At 40.6% G+C, this 24,831-nt stretch overlaps 1 protein-coding gene and 1 non-coding gene across 3 annotated transcripts in view; one reads left to right on the top strand and one right to left on the bottom strand.

Annotated features, from left to right (window-relative positions):
• The window catches only part of Atxn7 (ataxin 7), a 122,005-nt gene that overhangs the window by 79,431 nt on the left and 17,743 nt on the right, over window positions 1-24,831 (bottom strand). The gene's annotated exons all lie outside the window — the stretch shown is intronic.
• On the top strand, window positions 20,628-20,734 carry LOC129670627 (U6 spliceosomal RNA). Its single transcript, XR_008719237.1, has one exon. It is a non-coding gene; the product is annotated as a U6 spliceosomal RNA (small nuclear RNA).

The raw sequence follows: 24,831 nt of genomic DNA, 5'->3' as shown, positions 1-24,831 counted from the left end.
CTGTAGAACACAGATTACTGTCATTATAGCATGCTGATGACTTATGAATTAGAATAAAAAAAAAACTGATAAGCCAAGCAATAGCTCAGAATGTTGGCTGAACAAAACCAGACTTACATAAAGAACCTTGAGTTCTGTCCAGGAGAGACTTCCATCATGTTATAATCTGAGAACAAATATTGACCTAGAACCTCTACTGGCAATCTCTGTGTGCCTACTTTTATAAAACTGTATGTGAAAAGTCAAATAGGAGATTACTGGGAGCCTGTATTTTCCATGTGAATTCACAAAAATCTCGTACACACACACACACTCTGAACGTCAAAGGGAGTCACTGTAAGACATCAAACATACAAATGATGACTTGAATTTTTATTTCATTGGGTTGTTTGTTTGTTTTGTTTTTGTTTGCTTTTTCAAGACAGGAGAGATGGCTTAGAGGTTAAGAGCACTGGTTGCTCTTCCAGAGGTGCAGAGTTCAATTCTCAGCAACCACTCAGTGGCTTCTAATCATCTATGGTGCCCTCTTCTGCCATGCAGGCAGAACACTGTATATATAATAAGTAAATCAATCTTTAAAAAAAAAATGACAGGGTCTCACTATTTAGTTCTGGCTGTCCAGGAACTCACTTGTAGACCAGACTGACCTCTAACTCACAGAGATCCACCTGCCTCTGCCTCCTGAGTGTTGGGATTAAAGGTTTGCATGTCTTTATTTTAACTGTGTAATCCACAATTCACAAGAGGCTTGGTTGGTAAGTCCTTAAAGTAATCCTTAAAAACTTCTCAGACCAGGGCTGAAGTTAAAAGCTACTATTCTAACAGGTAACATACAATAATATACAAACAATGAGGTATATATAATGGCTATGTTTTAGCAGCCTTATTGTATGAATTTTAAAAAACTCCACTAAATTTCATGTAATTAATACTAGAATCCTAGAATAATAAAATGTTTATACTTATAGAAATTTATAGAACAAAGATAAAATTAAGGAATAGCAAACAATATTTCATAGCATGTGTACTTAATCAAAGTAAATATCCAACATTAAACAACATTGGTGAGAAAAATCCTGCCCTTGTAGAACTTACACTCTCACTGCAAGTATTGTTTGTTTGTTTTGTTTTGTTTTTTGAGATGGGGTTTCTCTGTGTAACCTTGGCTCTCCTGAACAGGCTGGCCTTGAACTCAGAGATCAGCTTGCCTCTGCTGTCCCAGTGCCGCCATGGTTCAGCTTCCTGTTGTAAGTATTTCAAAACAAGATGCACAGAATAAACAGTGAGGCCAGCCACCGCAGAGCCTACGTAAACTCCTAGCACTTGAGGTACAGCCCTGCGTAATAAACCCTGCGAGACCTCGTCGATAACATGAGGACATCAGTTTGCAATGTATATGTGTCTTCAGAGTAAGCAAAAGCAACAAAGGGGTTAAATGGTCATATCCATATGCTGCTTCACCGGCAAAACAGCAACTACTGGAGTAGGGGACAGTGCTGGTACCATACTAATAAATGAGAGAATGCACTGCTGATTGTCCTCAGCCATGTGAAGACACAAAGCCAAGAGCGTCATCCCAGAACACTGAACAATGCAGGCTGTTCAGGTCTGAGGCTTTGTGTGAGAAAACTGTGCTGACTACCAGCAGAAAGGAAAGGCAGAACAGCCAATGCCCATAAAGAACCTCAATCCAGTCACAAAAACACAAACATTCAAAGAAATAACACACTCTTTACTGTCGACGCTGCCATCAATTACAAACAGCAGCTTCTGAAAATTTAAAGGCACTCTCCATGTTGGCACTGTAGAGAAGTGGGCACTTGGGAATGACGGCCAGGGCAATGACTCCTCATTCAGAGCTGCTGCAAATGACTGCTGAAGCTCAGACTGGGAGGATGGACTTTTCCTGAAAGCCACCCAACAGAACAGAGACCCTCAAAGCCCAGGGTTTTCCAGAGTGTGGTTGCTAATTAGGAGCCTGTTTAAGCAACAGAACTGACACCTGCCCATGCATTCCAACACTGACCAATACATACCCAATGTTTCTATACAGTAAATACATTAAATCTTTGATTCTCAAGCGGAGGTCATTTTTACTTCTACACAGAAACACAGGTAATTTTAAGTTGTCACAACTAGAATCAAATGATGGAGGACAGAGAGGATGATAAACACCCCACAACACACAAAACATTCTCCCAATATCCCAATGTACTGCTCCAAGGTCAACAGTGCTAAGATGGAGAACTCTTGGAATCATGTCCACTTTTGAAGAAACTGAAGTAAAGAAAGTATTAAATACCTTCCCACAAGGTTAAAGGGAAGGAATGGTCTAGAAATGGGGTTTATGGTCTAGAAATCTGATGCAACAAACTCGTTTCCTGAAGAACTCTTGGTGCTCTCAGGAATCCAGAGATTCCTGTGACTCAGGAAGCCTAAGTCACCACAGCATGCATTCTCATGGCCCCCTGTGTCCCCAGTCCTATCCAGGATTTTTCTTTCTGTCTCTTTCAAAGGATGTCTTTGACCATACCCAATTCTGATCTCTGGAAAGAGGTATAAATAGGATATCTGATTTTGCAAGCTACGCTCAGAATGGTTCCCATAAACAAAACATCCTCTGACTGCGGGATCCAGACCTAAGTGATTCCGTCCCTCAGCAAATCCTCTTTCTTAAATACGGAGACCAGCACACTGGGTGCTGAGGGGCAAGCCTCAATCTCAGCCGCCCAGTAGAAGGAATGAAGAGGCTATGGGAGGTGAGGGAGGCTGCCAGTTGGCAAGAAGTCTAAAAGGACAGACATGGGGTTATCTTTAGACTGTCCCCGTCCCCAATTCAGTCTCCAGACTTTTGAAGCAAATACACTGTGGGCAATTCCTTGCAGGGGAGTTAGGACAACTGATCATTCTGAAACAAAGATGAGCATTAATGGTCCTTCAAAGGCAAAAAAATTATGAATGAACACCAACAATTTCTAAACTGAAGGGGGAAAAAAAAGCCCTCAAGGTCACACCTTAACTGAACAGCATATAAACTAACAGAAGAAAATGAACTAGCCACACCTATCAACAGGCGCTCACCCTGCTCATGGACAGTACAGCATGGCCTTTACTGCTCACTCACCAGAAATATCGCAAACCTTCTCTGGAATCTGGAAGGTTCATTTCAACTCTAGCAGAGAATACCATTTCATCTAGAAGGGAGACAAGGACACTACCAGTTACCAAATCTTGTTAGGATTTGCAGGCTCTGTCATCAAGGACCTTCTTGAGGAAGACCAAAACATCTTTTGCTTTTGAGACAATGAAGGCAGAGGCTTGTAGAGAGTACAAGAAAAAAGGCGACCTCAAGGCAGGAAAGACTACATAGGTTCTATGCAGATTGCAGAGAATACATGCCAGGACACTCTGATAGCACAGAGGAAGACTATACTCTATCTAGAAAGCAAGTAATTTTCCTACTGCTGGGGAGAGGGTCAGGAGAAACAAGTAAGGCAGGAGTAAGGAAAGGGAAGTCACTGCATAGGAACAGAACATCCTAGAGAGAAAAGCTAAGATGCTGAGAGGTTGTGTCAAATAAAACACTGTCCACCAGCCACATAAAGTGGCCTTATTTCCACCATAAGGGGAACAAGAATCGGTGAATCGTTTAAGCAGGAACAACGACCACTAGATGGATGTTTTAGAAGACTGCTTTAGCCATTGCCTGAAATGCCTGTTCCTTATTTCCCATTAATTTACAAATAGGCCCAGTTTCAAAACCTTAGGTAGAATTAAAACTTGTCTATTTGGAATGGCATGTACCTATGTAATGTAACTATGACAACAACAACAACAACAACAAAAAGTAAGTTTCTCTGGCTGGCCCACTTTCTCCCCTCAATCCCTCAATGCACAGTATCAAAGCTCTAGTTTCATAAATGCTAACAGTAGAAGTGCTCTAACCCCAGTAACCTTTAATACAGCGAGAATAATGTACACAAATGTAAAGAAAACAACAAGAAACAATGCTGTGAAAGTATCAGTTAATCAAAACAAAATGAACAAGAAACAGTAATAATAGGTTAAAAATAATAGGTGCGAACAACAACAAAAAGGCCTATTTTTATCACAAAATAATAATGAAGGTTGACAATTACCTTTTAAACAGAGTGTATTTTCACATGCTGGTGGCAAACCCTAGGTCATGAAGGGCTTTGATAATCGGACAAAAATATATTCTTTCTACATAGAAATGTATTTATGCATATTTAGATGACATTTTTATATTGCCTCATTACTTAAATAGCATGTTTTGGAGCCCCTGAATTTAAACCAACTGTTCTTCAGCACATGAAAGCTTAAGGCTTTCCTCCTTTTACAAAAGTTTAATCAAAGACATAATTTATGCCTGTCACCTAAGCCACTTACATGATGTAAAAGACATTAACAAACAGGAAAACTTAAAGTAAACTGTTAAAAGGGCAATGAGGCAATCTAAAAAGGAGACTGTGGATGAAGAAAGCCATCCACACCAGAAAAAATTTGGTCAAAACCATTGAAGACAACTCAAAGACAGAAAAAGAGACTACCATGATGTCTTCTTTCTGAAAAGAAGGACAAGAGGGATCTTCATGAGAGCAGGCTTCAGATCTCAGCCCTGCAGAGTGTGAAGCAGAAGAACCAGGAATTTGAAGTCACAAGATTTCTGTCTCAAAAAACCAAAACATCTCCCAAAATGGGAGATGGGTAAATAAAACAAAAAACAAAATCAAAAGCAAAAACTCTGGGTCAGCCACTCAGGATGAGGGCCTTTCAGCACCCACCAAAGTCCATGACTGCTCTCTACCGTCCCCAGGAGCTCTTCTGCGCACTAGACAATGGAGAGCCAGGCACACTCTAAGCAGATTCCACATGGAGTTAAGTAAGACACCTGGGTCTGAGTGAAGCTCCAAATCTCAGTAAGCAAGTTTCATGCTTACCAGGTGTTGAAAAGTTAGTTATGGCACGAAGAGGCAGTAAAAGCAAGATAGAGATCCTACTGTACCCCTCCACTAGGTCAACCTCTCTTAGAACCTTCACCTCCATTCCCACTCCTCAGCAGCAGTCTGCAACAGCTCCACTCTTCCTCTCATACCACTCGTGCAAACATTATTCCCCAGATTTCACAAACTCAGTTTGCAAACTCTCACATTTGCATACAAGCAGCTTTTTACCCAGAAACATGGCACAAATACTCTTAAGTTCTACAGACATTCCAGAGCCCAACAATTCCTCATAAGCCATGAGATAAGAGGATGTGGGGGTTGTCCAGAGTGCCCTGCCACCCTAGGAACGCTGCAGAGGAGCTTCACACAAATGGATTCTATTACACGATATTTTCACAAGCAATGCGAATTTCAATGATGATGGCACACCAACCACTTGCAAGATATCTTACTAACTCACTCCCTCATTAGCTATATATAAAACTGACAGCCCTTAAATTTTATTGAGGATTAGGGGAGAGTTCTTTTTGTTTTTTGTTTTGTTTTGTTTTGTTTTGGACACAAGGTCCCTCTACATAGCTCTAGCTATCCTAGAACTCATTATGTAGACCAGGCTACCCTCAAACTCACAGAGGTCCACCTGCCTCTGCCTCTCAAGTGCTGGCACTGAAGGTGGTGCACCACCATGCCTAGTCTTGTTATCTTTTAAAATAGAAAGTAAAACTGTTTCTGAACCTGGGCTGCTCAATTTTCTTGAAATTAAGTGCAGAATTGGGAGGCTAAGGCAAGAGAACTCTCCGTGTTCAAGGACAATCTGAGTTACATATATGAATTTAGGCTAACCTGGGCTACTGAACAAGATCCTGTCTGAAAAACAAAACAAAGCAGGAAGGAAGCACCAGACAATAAGAAAGGGAGGGAAAATGAAAGATGTCCTATTAATGGCATCAGAATTATTTCAGAGCTATAGTTAGAGATAGATAGATAGATAGATAGATAGAATTAAAACATACTTTTCTTATTAAAAAAAAAATGAGTTTGACCCTAATTCCTACAAAAGGCTATAAGACAAAATAATGCCAAACTTAGGGAACGATGGGTTCTCTCAATCACCTTTAAAGGCTTGCAAGTAGAGCAGATGCACTGACAACACCCATCAGGAATGATGCTGGCCTGGACATCTTGTGCCAGGTATTACACACACCAAAGCAACACCATAATACATACACAGTAATACAAACAAGGCCAAGGCAAAACTAAACTGCATTAAATTAATATATACTTATGTATTTTCATTTTCGCTCTTGCTTGCCTTTCCTTCTTGGGAGATACTACCTTCAGGACAAGCAAAAATGTGAAAAAAGAACCAACAGTCAGATCAATCAGACCATGTTTTAGTGCAAAAGACAAACACTAGTAATTCTACTCCCAAACGAAAGACCCCTGAAAATAACCAGCTGCAGATGCCCTTGCAGCTCTGTCATGTTTATTTACCCTCCTAATGAAAGCCTGTCCTAGGTGGTTAATTTACATGCGGCTTCCATGATGTTTAAGAATTTTTAAGTTGTTTTATATACCTAACTAACAAGCTATCAGAGTGTGCTTTCTGAGTGCTCACCAGTTACTCGCTACCCAATATATAAATGGTGTACACAACAGATCTTAAATGAGTCTTTTCATGGCATCCTACCTAGCCCAACATATTCAGGCAATTACTCGATTCAAAAGCCTGAGAAAACCTCAATTCCAGGCCACTCTGTGGGTATTACTACTGTCCCCACAACAACTTAGCAGCTTCCTTAATCTCCAGCTGCTGTCTAAAGAGTGCCTGATACACTTACCAAAAAATGAATGCCAACGTTTTTTAGTCCGCCAGATCAGAAATTCTTCTTAAAGACTGCAATTCTGACACATTATCATACCCGAACTTCACCTTTTCATTAAAATGAAAATAAGTGCCTGCTCTGAACGCATGCTGTCATGGAGGCTTCCCATATGAAGCTGTCATTACTACTATGACTTGCTACTCAGGCACTGACCAAATCATCTTTCCACTTAAAATCTATGCATACGCACGGGGCCAACAGGATGCCTCAGTGTATCAAGGCACTTGCTGCCAGCTTGATAAAATATGTCAGTACATCCCTGGGACCCACAAGTTAGAAGCAATAGTGACTCCCACAGGTGGCCCTCTAACATCCACTTATGTGCCTTTATTCATGTGACCCCCCCGTCATATAAAATAAAATGTAATAAAAGATTTCTAAATAGGTACTGTACAGCTCTCAGGGTTTGTCATGTTTTCATAATTCTTAAAAGCCATCCATCAAAATCCCATATTTAAGAAGTAGCCTTTCACATTTACAAGAGGGGGTGGTGGTGAAAGATCTTTGTTAAATGCCCAGACTTATCCAGAACCTACATGAATTAAACCAGGTTTTGTTTCCCCGACATAACTGTCACTGTATAAGAATAACATGATTCATGAAGAGATTATAAACTCACATAGCAGATTATGTTCAACAACAACCAACAGCTTTTAAGAAAATACCCACTAACACAGATCTTTTGGAGAACAGCTCATTGCAGCTGGCAGCTGACAATGAGAAGCTTTACAGACTGATATAAGGGAACAAAAGAGTGGCATATAAAACCTACAGTAGACTCCGAGTCCATCTCTGTTCCAGCAGTTCATCACAGCAGAGAGAAAAGGGGCCCAGAAACAGGAATAATGTGAAGGCAGAAAATAACCCATTCAGAGACTGAAGGAAGAAACAGTTCATTTGGAGAAAGAAATTCCAGTGAGGTAAGAAGACTTGGACACATAATCAGTTATTTATATAAATAAAAACTATTTATTCCTAAAGCAAAATGATTTCTCTTTCTTCATTGAATATTGCTATCAACCAAAATACAAAGTGCTGGAATACTAGAAATAGAGACAATGACCTCCTGACCGATAATCCATGAGAGAAGTAAACTGTACTCCACTGTATGACATACATCCTTCAGGAAGATTAGTGTTAGTGGGTGTATGCTGTTTTCACCCTCTGAGCAGTTCTGCAAGATTAACTAAAACCTATGTAAAAACTTTTCACCCCAGTTCTTTCTTAGAGTTTATACCCCAGAACTATCCATAGCAGCTATTTGAACAGGACAGAGTTCCTGGTTTTTGTGTGTTGTTTTGGTTTTTCGAGACAGAGTTTCTCTGTGTAGCCTTGGCTATCCAGGACTCAGTTTGTAGATCAGGCTGGCCTTGAACTTACAGAGATTTGCCTGCCTTTGCCTGGAATCACAGGTTTGCTGGGATAACAGGTATGCACCACCACGCCAGGCTTCAAGAGTTCCTGTTTTATATTGGCACCAGATTGTAATAACCACTTCTGGTAAAGGTTTCAAAGTGAGGTGACACCTAACCTAAGTGTGACAGCTCGTAAAGATATGGATGTGGACCTTGAGCTGGTGTGGAGGTTCTAGCCGGGGAGTGCAGCTACTGGTACACCCTTGACTGAGATGGGTCCTTCTCTATTCGGAGAAGGTCCTCCTCCAGAGTGTGCAGCTTCTGGAGGGATACGCACGGAATGGTGAGGAAGGGGACACTCAGCTGGGCAACCAGATCAGCTAAATCAACCCTGGCAGTCAATGGGGTGACAGACATCGCAGCCAGATGGCCCTCACATCCTGTGATCCCAGCACTTGGGAGGGCGAAGCAGGCAGATCTCTGTGAGTTTAAGGCCAGCCTGGTCTAAAAAGTGAGTGCACGACTGGCAAGGCTGCACAGAAAAACCTGCCTCAAACAAACAAACAAACAAACAAACAAAACAACATCAAAGAAGTAGGATGTGAAGCAGGAGAAGCACTGGTTCCACCGAGGAGGAGACAGTCTGAGGGTTGTGAGTAAGAAAGAATCCTCTTGAATGAGAGGAACCAGGATGCTACTACTGTACTTGACAGTCACAGGAAAAATGGAAGGTGAAAAGGTTAAACAGGTTGGAAGGTCTAGATGACGCCAGGACCCAGTGGCCTAAATGAGCCCTCTGCTTTCCAAATAGTTTCCTGGATCATCACACATGCCCTGTTTTACTGCTCTCTGGACAACTCCAGTCCCTGGGGGGGTCTTCAAACCCACCAGGTCCTCCCCAACCAGACTCTTAGTTTGCCATTCTGAATCCGCATGGTTACACCCTCATGATTATGTGGTTTCTCTTAAGTTTGAGGGTTCTGTATTACATTTATTGTTTTGTATATCTTTAACCTACGTTGGCTTTCTGCGATAAAGTCCACTTGATTATAATGTATGATCTTAACATATTTTAACATATTTCTCAATTTGGACTGCAAGTATTTTGTTGAGAATTTTCATGTATGTTCAAAGAAACTGGTCTGTGATTTCTTTTTCTGTTGTGTCCTGACCTGCTTTTGATACGAAAATACTTGCTTTGAGTTGACTCAGCAGTGTCCCTTTTATTTTGCAGGTGTAACACAGCAGTGAGACTGTCTGGCCCTGGGCTTTTCTTTGAGGGGAAGACTTTTATTACAGCTTCAATTTCAATGATTGACATAAGGGCAAAAAAGAAAAAAGTAAACACTTTCAGCATTTTAAATAGCAGCACCCACACTTTACCATTCTCCTTCCAAGTTCATCCTCTAACACGTATGTTTTTTTAATGTTGCCCATCTCTTGCATTCAAATAGAAGTTTCATGAATACTGACATTTTTCTGAAAACCAGAAGAAGTGCAAAGTAAAAATATATGATAAGTTAATGAATAAACACAAGCTAAAATCATTAAATGATTTTGCCAGGAGAAAACAATTCATTTTAGATTTATAAACATATTTTAACATCTTCTGTCTTAACTCATCAACTTAGAAACACATACATTGTTTATTACATATACATTGATGAGCTAGGCTATGCCCCCAACCTGCCTTCTATCTCACAGACTCCTAATTTACACCCACATTCATCACAGTCACCCTTCCAACTCATCCACCGCAATGACACATTCACATCCATTCACACCCACTCCTGCCCTCCAGTATCCATCTTTCCTGGCATCTCCAGAAATGCCTGAGTCCACATCAGCTGACTGTCCCACTGCCTCCTCCAGGGTGCCTTTGTGACCTGATTTTGCTCTTCTACTCCAATACTCCAAGAGCGTTTGACCTCAATTGCTGAGATTCCTGAATTTCTGGACCCACATTCTCACTATCTGGGGACTGCTAAGTACATGGAAGTTTCATAAGGATGCATAACTGCCCATTTAGGTGGGCATCTCCCTGTCCAGATACGGTGGGGGAGGGGGGATGACAGGCAGAATTTCTCCTCCTTTTCACTCTCAATTCCAACTTCTCGCTTCTACAAAAGTGACACCTAACCACCTTACAATTGCACACCGCTACCTGCAACTGATTTCTCTGGCTTTTTCTCTCATTATGGGGTGGAGGGTGACTATGTCCAAACATCACCTTTGTGCTCCTGTGAGACTGATGTCCCTTGCCAACTGAAGGGTACACTTGTGGCTATCCATTCTCTCTCATGGGTTTCAGCTATTCCTTACATCATTCCCACTGGCATATGTCTAGTAGTAACCAAGAAAAATGAAAATGAAGTAATTCTTCGCTTCAGTTTCTTTGGGCACTATACCCATGTCTCCTTTGCTATGGCCTCATTCTTCCATTCTTTTTCAGAGCAAATTCTGAGATGTCCACATGTCCCTCTCCACTTCTGCCCTAATTCTCAGAGCCTCAAACAGATATGTGCCTCCTCAACTCTGATGAAGGACGTTTATTAACCTACCACCAAAGCCAGAGATTTCACACCTCTCTAACATAATGCTGTCCTACACAGCACCTGACAGGGTACCACAGTTAATTTCTTTTCATGGGTTTTACATCACGACACTCATCTGGCTTTCTTACATTCTCAGTCTTGACTTCTCCCTCATCCTCCCTTCAGTATGAACTGACCAGAAGCACAACCTTTGGGCCTAACTGATTCTTTAATGATACTTACTGGAGCAAACTTAGCTTGTTCATAGTCTGCCATTTGATGATACAGACTGGACCCAAGAGTTCTACTGTAGGGGTCTACATCAAACTATACATTAAGGGGTTTATTCATAGCTGCACATGGATGTCCAATAAATGTACCAAACAATGCAGTCAGTCCATAGAATCTCCAAAGCAGAACCCAGCATGCATGGGCTCTACCATTTCAGAGCTCATTAATTGTACCCTTCAAAGGCTCAAGCCCCAAGTCCTTACTACCTTTCTCTGTCATCCACAACCATTCTTCCCTGATTCATGTGAATACCAATACCAGTTACCCACTGAACCTGTGCATGTGCACTGTCATCAGCAAACCCTACCCCACTACCACCTTTCTCTTGGTGATGCCGTCATTCAACCCCCAAATCCACAAGCCACCTAACAGTGATCTTTACAAAGCACAGATGAGATTGATAATCCATCTCATCTGATCCTCTCAGCCTTATTTCCCTCCCATTTTCTCTGTCAAACTCCTCCCGATGACCATCCAGAGACATTGTCCTCCAGGATAACACTTCTTTCTCGTCCCTATCCCAGCTCAAATATTAAATCCCCTTCATCGAGGCAAAGTCTCCCTTGATCATATTAACTCAAATCCACTTATTAGCCTTCTTAATTGATTGTGCAGCACTCAGTCCATGAAAAATGTGTATTCACTGTATTTAACATTGCTAAAAAAAAACAAGAAATCTTTACTCAATCTCCCACACCTATGAGAAAATCTGGCCCTTATAGTGGGTAACTCTATATAAATAACTGCTGATTAATTTAGCTTCCCTAGGAATCACGATGATGGGTCTGTAATTCTGTCTTCAGCCTCCAGCTCATGTGAGACCCAAATACTTTGCTTTTCAAATGTTTTAGGGATGAAAGCTATAGGCATAAAATAAGGCAACAGAGTAAGAGCATTCTCAAGGTAGTACACACGCTTACAAAGGACCTATTACATCCTGGAAGGAAGATCAGCACTTCTAGGACATCTAACTCCAAGTCTGAGCCCCACCTATCAAAAAGGACCAAAAGTAGTTACAGGATCATCCTCTACTAATTGTGAAGAGCACGAAGTTCAAATCCTGTAACTGACAATTTAAAACTGGCTCTGATTTAAAGACAAAACTCACATGATCATCTCAGTGGATTCAGAAAAGGCCTTTGACAAAATCTAACATGCCTTCATAATAAAAGGAGGAGAATGTAGGGCTACAGAAATCATAATTCAACACAAAAAAAGCTATATGAAAGAAACCCAGAGCCAACATCATCCTAAGCAAGAGAAGTGTGAAACAATCTCACTGAAGTCAGGAAGGAGACAGGGATACCCACTATCATGAGTGCACATCCATCTGCTTGAAGTACTCGCTGGCAAGAGAAGGAAATTAAAGGACACAAATAGGGAAAGGAGTCAAGCTATCCCTATTTGCAGACAACATGATTCAATACATTAGAGATCCCCAAAGTCCTATCCGTAGACATAATAAACAAGTTCAGCAATGTGACAGGACATAGAATCAACTTGCACACAACTTGCTTTTCTATACACCAAGACAAGTAAACAGAGGAGGAGATCGTGGACATACTCCCATTCACAGTTAGTCTCAAAGAAAATAAATGTCTAGGAATAATCCTGATCAAGGATGAGAAGGACTCTCTACAATGAAAACTTTAAACCTCTGAAGAAATAAATAAAGAGAAAATGGAAAGACACTAGAAAATGAAAACACATGCCATATTCATGGATTGGTAAAATTAACATTTTGAAAATTACCATTCTATCAAAAGCCATTCATAGATTCAATAAATCAAGATCAAAATCTTTATCTTATTCTTCACAGAAACAGAAAAAAACTATCCTTAAATTCATGTGGAACCTAGATAGATCAATCCCAAGAAAAAAGAACAATGCTGAAGGGATTACAATTCCAAATCTTAACATGCATTACAGAGCCATAGTAATAAAAACAATATGGTATTGACATGTAGACCAATGGAACAAAACTGAAGACCCAAGTAGGCATACATGTGCCTTCAGCTACTGAATATTTGACAAAGACGCCAAAAATACATGAGAAAAGAAACCGTCTTTAAGAGACGGTGCTGAGAAAAATGGATGCCCACATGCAAACGAATGAAGTTATACCTGTATCTATCATCTTGCATAAAAACTAACTCCAAAGGGATCAAAGAGTAAACCTAAAACACTAAAATTGCTAGAAAAACCATAGGCAGTACCCTACAAGATATAGGCATAGGAAAAGAAAGTACTTCCTGAATAAGACTCCATTTGCCCCACAAATTAAAGCCAACAATTGACAAGTAGGACTTGATAAAATTAAAGTGTTCCCAATCAACATCAATCAACCATGTGAAGAGGAAACCCATAGAATAAGGAACACTCTTTGCCAGCTTTAAATCTGACAGAGGATTAATATCCAGAATACACAATGAAATTAAAAAAAAAAAAAGGTCTCAAAAATAGAAATTTCTCGCTGTGTGGTGGTGGTGCATGCCTTTAATCCCAGCACTCAGAAGGAAGAGGCAGGGGGATCTCTGTGCATTCAAGGGCAGCCTGGTCTACGGAGAGTTCCAGGACAGCCAGGGCTTCGCAAAGAAACCATGTCTCCCTGTCTTGAAAAACCAGAAAGAGAAAAGGGGAAGGGGAACAATGGCCAAGAACTATCTCAGAAATTGCTCATCATCTCTCACTGAATGTTGGGATGTCTGGCAACGCACTGGTGCAGCCACTAAGGAACTCGATTCACCGTATGTCCAGGCCGCACCATTCACTTGGCATATGCCAAATTCAACATCCCACTCCACATCTATTTGGTCAGCCATGTTCATTACCACTGTAGTCACAGTAGCTAAAAAATGGGAACAACCTAAACTTCATACAATGATTAGATAGTAAAAATGTGGTATGTATATACTGTGGAATACTATTCCACTATAAAGAAAATAAAATCATTAACTTTGCAGCTAAATATATGGAACCCAGACCCAGAAACACAAATGCCACATGCTCTCTCTCATTAGAGCCACCCAAATTTTAGGTGTGAGCACATCCCGCAGTAACTGCAGGAACCAGAAAAGTGAAACAGGACTATTGCCACAAGAGGAGTGTTAGGAGGCAACAAAGACAGGACTACCAAGATAACAAGTGATCTGATCAGAGACATGGGAAAGGTTTCTTTAGGGAGGAAGAAGGAGGTAATTCAGAAGGTGAAGGGTAAAAGAAGAAGAGCAGGATACAAGTGACCTTATAAAGAGAAAAAGAAAGAGGAGCTCTTTAGGGAGTGGGGAAGGAGAAAAATACAGAAGGAGGATAAAATAACAGTTAAGGGTATCTGAAAACATCCATAAGGAATCATACAATAAACTATTTACCTAAAAACGTATAACATCTGTAATTCTGTGTGTAAATATACACATATAGCTTTAATGAACTTTTCTCATCTGGACTGACAATGGTCCCTTCAAGAACCAAAGACCATCTAACAAAATCCCCACTACCAGACATGAGAAGCTCTTTTGAATTGTTGACGAGAGCTGTCCAAGAGTCGCCCAAAACACACCAGTCTATTGCTATTGCCCTGGGTAGCCCCCCTGAGGTGTAAGGTAGGTCTCTTTGCTGACGACACCAGCACTTCAGAAACAGGGCCGAGAGATCCCTGAGCTGGAACTAACTGAAAGCCTCAGCCTGAAGGACTAGTTTTCATAGTATCAAGATGTGTCATACAATTTCCCAAAGGAAAGAGCAAAGAATAGTCCTACCCGGCTATGATGTCTACTGTCATGAACCACATCAATGACCTGCATGACACAATAACTGTAAAGGTAAAGTAATGGCACACATACCTTGGTGGGAACCAACAACTCTTTAATCGAACTTAAGACCTGTTCACCAACAGGGGACCATGACTGGTACCAGAAACATAGTTAACTACTCAGTGAAGCCGTGAATATTGGAGGAGAATTTGCAATGACTATTAAATCAGTATAAACTCTACAACAATCTAAAACATTATCCATATGCCCTAATATAAGAATAGCCTTCACCTCTTATCAAGGCAACTTCTCTTTGCAACAGACCACCACAAGAAAACTACAACCCAACCAATCAAAATGCAGAGTTGTGGAGCCCAGTCCCAACGGATACATCTACAAAATAGCCCTGCATCTAAAGCTCAGGGAACACTGGAATGCCAGAGGGAAGTGGGGGTTGGGAGGATTTTAAGTGCTAAAAGAAAAGGGAATTTGTTGTGAGATTGTGCCTCCTTGTAATGTCAGAAGCTACAGCCATAAAGTCTCACCAGAATGATTGCCTAAACATGACCTGAATAAGGAAAACACCAATGGCCATGCCAAAGTGGAGGAGAAAAAGCCCATGAGTCCTCAACTTTATACAAAGAACTGCAGACAACTGAGGTATGCCGGAAGGGGAAGACATATCTTTCTGAGGAAAGAGCATACCAATTGATTATCCAATATCAAATGATTAGGCCTGAAACCATACACACAAATAACATTATATGGAATAAGCAGGTTACATTTAGGAATATATATGTATACACATTTACATAAAACATACATAACAAATTAATGAAAAAAAGAAGAAATACATTTGAAAGACGGCAAAGAGGGATAATATGAGAAGGGTTGGAGGGAAGAAAGAAAAAGTTGAAATGTTCTAATTACAACAGATCTCTGCAATGATCATGTGATACTTTATATATTTTTCCATTATAAGACTTTCTAGGAAGTTCCAAAATGAACAAGGTAACTTCAATGATGAACTACTAAAAATAAAATGAAAATTACCAAAAAATGAAAAGGTATTTTCTAAATTTCCTCAGTAGGCAGAAAAACCCCAGACATCTCTCCACATACAAAATCAATGTTGTCATTTATCCCCCTGATCCATTTTCCAATGCAGTACAGATGACTTATTCTGTTGCCAATAACTATCTTTTTCTGACCAGAAAATGGGGTCTGAAAAGCGTTCCAGGAAGAAGTCTAAATATGTACAAATGAGAAGCTTCCAAAAAAAAGTATGTGCAAATCTGTACAAATAGAAAAGAGTAAACACTCACACCAGGCTTTGCTCTGCAAGTCAGAGTGAAAAGAGACTGCTGAAGGAAAAAGAAATATCATCATCTCTCACTATTGATTTTTTTTTTTCCTACCATCCAAGGAAGCATAAAACTTACACTCATTTGGTGCACTCTGGCCAGCATCTTAAGACTGCTAATTTCCTCACACTGCCTACATCTTGTCTGTTAAAACTGGCATCTCACTTTTCTGTTGTTCCTTGATAGCTCTTTAGAAGCACTTAATTGAAAGCAGTGTTTTCATTTCAACCTGCACACTATCGCTTAATGCTTCCAACTAGCAGGTATTACCATTATCTATCTACATGCAGTCATTGGGGACTTAGTGAAGCAATGTAACTTTCTTCGAATCATTCCCCTGCTAGAGCTGAGATGTGAACACAGATTTAACTCTGGAATGGGAGTTCCGAATACTGCCTCTGTTTAAAGTTGGTTTCTGCAGTATGTCATATCTTGGTGTCTTGTGGAGACAAGGATTCAGCACTCAGCTTCTCAAACATTACAGATACTGATCTCTGAGAAGTCCATACTGAAAAGAGTAAAACAAAGACAAGGCAGTCATGGGTGTTTCCCAAAGCTAAACACTGTCAAAATTAGAGGACTATCCTTTAGCCCAAAGTGATTACCTTCAGACTTTATGATTATGAGATCAAACATGAATGATACCAATTTTATTTCTGGGGTGCCCCACATATCTCTGAAACCTCCCTGTTTAAAATACAAAGCTAAAAGCCATGCTTATACTTTTAAGTTTTCTTCCTCAAATACGAAAAGACTCCAGTGTTCAGTACAGCTCCACTATTTAAAAAAAAAAAAAAGAAAACCACGATGAAGCCTGGGTTGAAAACGGTCTTGGACTTACGGTTTCAGTCTAGATGATAATGAAGTGTTACTATTTCCTTGCCATATGCAACAGAAAAAGCATTTAATGCTCCCAGAGTTTTCATTATAAAGAGAAATGACAAAGTTGAACTTAGTTATACACATTCTTCTCTTTCCTTTGCTCATTTATAATAACACCTTCTGTACAAGATGAATAAAAATGTAACCCTCTGCCTTTCTCTCAAAAGTAGAGTAACTCCAACTGTTAAGTCTACTAATAGCCTCTTTTTCTCCTTAGAACTTCAATCAAAATAGACTTTAATAATCACACGGGCACATTTATTAAAACTACTGGCATAAAGTTTGAATATCAATGTGATTAAAAGCAATCTTGTACTGAGCAGCTGTTAAATAGTGAAATTTCACTTCTCCAAAATCCTTTAAAAGAAAGGATTTCCTTTTAATGGTACAAATCCCAGATGATTATATTTACTCTCTGCTACAACCTTAGCTTTCATTTAATCTTTCTTTTAAAAGCCGATCATTTCTAATGCACACGGTTCATACTCCTCAAAAGCTCACTGAGGAAACAGCTCTGGTGGCTCAAAGAGACTGGCTTGGCTCTGTGCTTTGTTTTGGGAATCTGTTTATTTGTTGATCTGAATTTTTAGTAAAGTTCGTATTTCTCAACAAAATTAGGGAAACAATGCATTGACCTGCTCATGCTCACAAGCAGGCACACATCTGGATGGCACAGGCATAGCAAGTGGCTAAGCATGTAAACTGGAGGGCTGGCAGATCCCAAGGGTACACACTTTGAGATCTTGGCGAATTAACCTTACAGTTCTGAAACTTTTCTCATCTGTAAAGGGGAGACGATGATGGTGGATGAGGCATTACAATGACAACTACACCACAAAACATACTGACCAAACTTGACCTGTTCTCACGTACATGGGAACACTGTGAGACGTGGACACCAAGAAGGATGTTCTTATGAAAAATAAGTGTCTGGGGAGTCCAACATGAACAAACTACAAAGATATGCACACATAAAAATATCAGAAGGAAGCTCATTATATGTCTGCTAACTTACAGTACAATGGAAACAGCAAGGAAAATAATAAACTGTAGGAAAGCAAAAAGAAGAGCCTACATCGTAGGCAGGTCACATGCCACAGCGACTCACACATTCCTCATTACTTCCTCTAAGACAGTTTACAAGAACGTGTCAAAAATGAGTGGAGTTCGGGTCTGAGCGGGTAGTTCTGCATGGTTTCCACAAACTGAGCCCCTGAGGGCTTGGGAATTCAGCAGAATTATACTAGGTGTTATGCATTTTAGCAAGCACAAAATCATAAAGACATGGGACCTACAAATGCAGTCTACCTTTTTTAAATCAAAATGCTTTTGCATTTAATCAAGGTTTTCAAATAAAGCCTTCTTATTCATTCCCAAGACCTCATATAAAACTTGGTCTTCTCTAAGTCAGCTAAAGGACAGAATAGGTTGTTGTGAAGAGTTTAGGAAAAAAAAAATCCTCACAACATGCTGGGCGGAGCTGGCATGGTGGGGCACACCTTTAATCCCAGCACTTGGGAGACAGAGAGTTCTGGCCAGCCTGGTCTATAGAGCAAGTGCCAGGACAGCCAAGGCCACACACAAAGACCCTGTCTTGAAAAGCAAAATAATAAAAAATCATTATATAAACAAATAAATAATGACATAGAGCTATGCAGGTGTTTCTCTCATCTATCTACTTAGCCACCTGACACATTCTCCTGGACCTTGATGTTTTCCATTAAAAAAAAAAAAAATACTCACAAAACTTTTGTCCTCTTACTCCTGCTTATTATGGGCTATTATTGCAGCTTACTAGAATCTCAGTATCACTATCACGGTAAAATCTTCCTGGAAACCAGACAATAAAAGCTCTGTTGCTCCGTGAGTTGTGAGTTGATTTAGGAAAGCAATGATAAATGACAAAAGTAGACAAGAGCTCGGGCCTGGGCAAGTGTTAAATGGTTTCCTTAAGTCACTTGTGTGGTATTGTTGTTATTGGTGTGCTAGTCAGAATAAGGTAATGTGGAAAACAAAAATAAATTTAAAAAAAGATAATTTTAAAGAAAAAGCATGGTTGGGCACGGTGGCACACACCCTTAAATCCCAGCACTCGGGATCACAGGAAAGATTTCTTGAATTCAAGGACACCCTGATTTACATAGTTCTAGACCAGTCAGTGGCATATAAGGAGACCCTGTCTAAATTTTTTTTTTTTTTAAATAAAAAAACTAGGTAAAACAAGACACCTTCTTAAGCAAAGCCTTTTCCCTCCATATATTTCCTCCTACCCATACTCCTCCAAAGGCAAACAAGCGCTTGGCTCAGCAACACTAGCTTTTCCCCCCTCCACCTAGAGAGTGTCAATCCTGTTCAGGGGTAGGGATTCCCTTCTATCAACCATGGAACTTAGGAGGTCGAGGTCAAGGTCAAGGTCAGCTGACTTCTGTGATGGACCAGAGTGTAAATAGCTGAGATCGTAAGTTGTGTGACCTTTGCTGCATACACCCCACCCTGAACATTGCTGTTCATGGTGTGGAGGGAGCAAGCACCCAGATGTAAGTATGGGAGAGCCTGTGGCCATGTCCCAACACAGTTATCCTGAGGGACACTAATATATGATTTTCACATAATTGTCATGTCACATGGGGTTTTCTTTCAATTGTTTGGCAACATAAAAAGCCATGGGCAGTATCTGACCTCAGGCTGTAGCTTGAGTAGACTATCTGTGGTGTTTAGAAGCAGGACAGAAGGCTGGTGGAAAAGTGCCTGTCTGGATCACTTGAGGTTATTTCTCCCCCGGGTGAGTGCATACGCTACAACTAAAGAGCTGCCCACAGGTGCTGTCTGTCAGCCAGGTAGCTGCTCTGATCATGGCTACCCTGATGCTCATCTCCAATGGGTGCCTCAAGTGGGGCACTCTACAGCAGATCACCTAAGCACTCCTCCTAAGTGCACTCACGTACAACTAGCCCCATGTGATTCAAAGGCAAAGAACACAGACTTCCATCCTACCTTAATAGGTTTGGTTTAAATCCCCACCTGACATGTAAGTAGACTGTAAGGAATGTCACACACAGAACATTCACACAAGGGAGATCAGAGAAATGGCAATCCTGCATGCCTCAAAACAAAGGCACAGCATACAGAAAGGCTCCATATTATATAACACAACAAGGTGAAGCCTACGCAATCAGACAAAAAAAAAGATGAAATGCTAAGATGTCTGTGATATGCTTCAAAATAATTCACCACAGGACAGAGATGAAGCAAGACAGGGCCATGACTCAGTCACTGGAGCCCTGTGATGGCTACAAAAAGGATCACCAAAATGTTTTCTTTGTTTTTCTGTATTTCAAATCATACAAAGGAAAACCTTAGGGGAGGGGACCAGATACCAGAGTCGCTGAAGAAAAATAAGGTATTTCAAGGAAAGGATTTTATGGCTGTACTATAGTGTCTTTAACAGTACTGCAAATAAACACCTATCATTTTCAGTTAACTAACCACAAACCATTTTTCCCTACTAGAAAAGAAAAAGGGTGCGTGCTGGACAGATTTTGTCAATTTGACACAAGTCATCTAAGTGGTAGGAACCTCAATTTAAGAAATGTCTGGTGCTCGCTTTGGCAGCACATATACTAAAATTGGAACGATACAGAGAAGATTAGCATGGCCCCTGTGCAAGGCTGACACGCAAATTCGTGAAGCATTCCATATTTTTAATATATGTTAGTATAACTAAAATTATACATAATCAATAAAACTTATTTTTATTAAAAAAATTAAAAAAAAGAAATGTCTAGAGAGATGTCTCAGTGGTTAAGAGCACTGAATGCTCTTGTAGAGCACCCGGGTTGTATTCCCAGCACCCACACTGTAGCTCACAACTGTCTGTAACTCCTGTTCCAGGGGATCCGACACCCTCACACAGACATACACACAGTCAAAACACCAATGTACATAAAATAAAAAGAGAAAGAAAGAAAGAAAGAAAGAAAGAAAGAAAGGAAGGAAGGAAGGAAGGAAGGAAGGAAGGAAGGAAGGAAGGAAGGAAGGAAGGAAGGAAGGAAGGAAGGAAGGAAGGAAGGAAGGAAGAACTGTCTCCATAGAGCAGGCTGTGGGCAAGCAGGGCATTTTCTTGGTGATCAATGGGGAGGGTCCAGCACATTGAGAACAGGGACATCACTGGGGCTGGTAGTACCGAGTTCTATAAAAAAACACAAGCTGAGCAAGCCATAAGGAGGAAGCATGGCCACTACATCAGATCTGCCTCCATGCTCCTGTCCTGCCTTCTTTTGACAATGAATTTTGATATGGAAGTAGAGCCAAATAAGCCCTTTCCTCCTTGAGTTGCTTTGGTCATGGTGTTGTCATAGCAACAGTAGTAGCAACCCTGACTGCTTAACAGCATCTCTGTTACTTAGACAATGACATCACCTGTCACAAGTGAGGCCATCATTCTGGGTTGCTAGACTTCTCCTTTGCCTAAACACCAGGAATAAGGGGCAGTCTATGTCTCTGCCCTTTCTGGAAAGTATAGGCAGGCACTAAATTCTGGGCAAAGCAATAGCAAGCACAGACAGCCTCTAGCCTCCCCTAGAATCAAATTACAGTGGTCCTACCCACATGCCCACTCCCACACTAAATCTGGAGTATCTTCTACCTATAGCTGCAATACAACGGAAAGTCAGTCGTTTGAGAGAGGCACTCTACAATGGCTCAGTTCAATCTTCCTAGTAGTCCCATTTATTTCATCTTTTAGCAAACGCTTACCGAGCTAAATATGCCTTCATCAACAATGTCCCTGCTCCCAGGAACGCACACAATAAAGAGCCATTACAAAACACAGATTTTCAAAACGTGGCAGAGAATAACGGAAAGCTGAGGGGGTTGGGTATCACTCAAGTGGACTTCAGTGAAGCTAGAGGTGACTTTCCAGAGCAAAGCAAAGTCTCCCAGCACTACTGTTGCTCACCATCATGACATAATCTGCTTGTAAAACTCTGCTATATAAATTAAGTATTTAGAGCCAGGCAAGGTGGCGCACACCTATATTCCCAACACTCCAAGACTCAGAGGAAGATGGATCTCTGTGAGTGGGAGACCAGCCTGGTCTACAAAACAAGTCCACAACAGCCAGAGCTACACAGAGAAACCCTATCTCAGAAAATCTAAAAATAAAAAGTTAATTAACTTTTCAGTAAGGTTATCTTAGCACACCAAAATCTACTGTGCCATCAACTAATATTGTAAGTTACAGAAGGAAGTAGTATTAAGTCAGGATGCAGATGAATACTGGGCTAATAATCACTGAAAGATGACTGACATATCGCCCTAACATTCACCAACTGTGCTAAAAGGAACACGAATATACATAATACTAAATCAGGATTAATGCTATTTCCACTTAACTTAACTGTTCCAGGCTTCTTCCATAGCATTAATTTTGGGGTATGAAAGAATTGGCTGGGCTGGAGAGATGGCTCGTAGGTTTAAGAGCACTGTCTACTCTTCCAGAGTCCTGAGTTCAATTCCCAGCAACCACATGGTGGCTCACGACCATCTATAATTAGATCTGGTGCCCTCTTCTGGCGTGCAGGTGTACATGCAGGCACAACATTGTATACATAATAAAATAAATCTTAAAAAAAAAAAAAGATTTGGTTAAAACAAGTTATAAGAGAAAAAAGAAAAAATACAAGAGCATCTAACTTTGCAGTTTTTAAGTTTGGCACTGAGAATCCAGGAAAAGCGACTACGGCCACTTGCCCTAGAGAGCAGGAATGCACATTATTTTGCATATTCTTTCTGGAGAATTCTGATCCCTGAAAGTCCATTTAAGGGTCCTAAGTTGAAAATACGATAGATAAAGAACAAATTGCAACGTCAGTTCCAACATTATTAGGAGTGGAAAGGGTCAAAAGAAGTCATTGTGCAACAAGTCATTTTATGTTATCTATTTTCATCCTCCACAATAACCTTGGGAAATGGGTATTATAATTTCCTTTCCCAAATAGGAAAAGTTATTTTCAGAGAGATGAGAGAACTCATTTCATAACCTATGTTTGCTAACTCTCTGGCTCATAATCACAAATAGAAGAATTAAAGAATCAGGTACATATTCCTAAAGATCTTCCAAATGGAGAGTTTCTCCTTCTTAGTGTTTCAATAATATGATCAATTTATCTAGATATTTCTTCTGAACTTAACTTCATTGATAGGAAGAATACATATAGATTTAATTAATTCCAAAACATGATTGTCTGGTAGAGGACAATCTTAACTAAAGACAATGGTAAGTAAGTCCTGACAATGTTAAGAGAACATACAGACCTATTTCATGGCTTTTCCTTTTAGGACTGTGTGTGGGTGGGCATGTTTGGATGCATACAATCATGTAGAGGACAGAAGTCAACCTCAGGTATCAGGTCCCCTGGACCTATCCATCTTGTTTTTTTGAGACATGGTATCTCACTAACATGGAGCAGCACATCAAATGGACTAGACTGGCTGGATAGGAAGCCCAAGAGAGACAGCTCTCTCTCCACACTTCCAGCAGCAGGATTAAAAGCATGTGCCGACACGAGTGTTTTTGGTGGAGAGTAGGTGGTTAATGTAGGTTCTAGGAATCAAATGCAAGGTCCTCACGCTTGCACGGTAAGCACTGAACCTTCCTGAACCTTTTTACAGTCACTGTAGCCTCAGTCGCTATCACACTTGTATTCGTCAGTGACACATGAAGAACTGACTGAACTAATCAGTGTTTACTCAAAATATGCACGCATAAGCTCCAGCCAACGTGACAGCTGCAGCATCTTCTACGTGGAAACAGCAACTTTAAAAAGATGGAAGCCAGGTAGAGTGTACACACCTTTGACCCCAACACTCTGGAACTCTGGAGACAGCAGCAGGAAGAGCTCTGTAAGTTACATAGTGAATTACAGAACAGCCTGAGTTATATAGGGGGACCCTGCCAAACGCAAACAACAAAATTACCCAAACCAAACTCTTAACAAACTCTTAATAGATTCACGATACAACCAGGGTCATGACCCCCTTTGGCCTAAGGTATGAGATCTTAGAGCTTTGTAGACAATCTGCTAATGACTATGTTCCCATTAGAAAATATCAAATAGAACAAAAATCAGTTCAGCCACTAAGTGTTGTTGAGCCTCAGAGATCAAGGCATTCAGAGAAACACATTCATCCTCTACAAGGGAATTACCAACAATCAGCAATGATTGTTCAGTTCAGAGACCTGAAAGCCATTTAAGAGAAACATATCCACACCAGGAATGAAAACTACGAGCAAGAGTGGATTAGGGCCTCTAAAGCTCTCCTCTAGCACTTCCTACCAGAGTTGCCACCTAGTGATTTTAATTTTCAAGCCCAGGCGGACTGCCAAGTCAACACTAAAACCGGACTAACAACTGATTTTTCCTATTGCAACATCACCAACAAGTCCTGTGCTTTCCCTCTTTCCTTTGCCCTCAAACAGCAATCCTCAAGAAAAATCAACCAATTTGCCCTATAATCTGTTCTCACTGGAAGAAAGCATAGGGTTGCCATCAGTATCACTCTTCTTGGCAACATCAACAGGCCATGCTGAAAAAGCCAAACAGACAGCTGAAAAAGTCAAAGCAGGGAAAAGGAAGAAAAGGTAAGAGCTAAAAACTTGCAGCAACCATGAGGCCAGTACAATAATGAGCCAGTTTTAGATTTAGAAATCCAGCTGCCAAAGTTCTACTTCTTGAGCCCTGAAAGAAAACTCTGCCAAAATAAACGGCTACAGGTGAGAAATCAAACTACACGGTAATA

The sequence above is a fragment of the Psammomys obesus genome, unplaced genomic scaffold, assembly GCF_907164565.1.
Source record: "Psammomys obesus unplaced genomic scaffold, mPsaObe1.curated_primary_1811, whole genome shotgun sequence".
NCBI lineage: Eukaryota > Metazoa > Chordata > Mammalia > Rodentia > Muridae > Psammomys > Psammomys obesus.
This window is presented reverse-complemented; position numbering and strand designations above follow the sequence as displayed.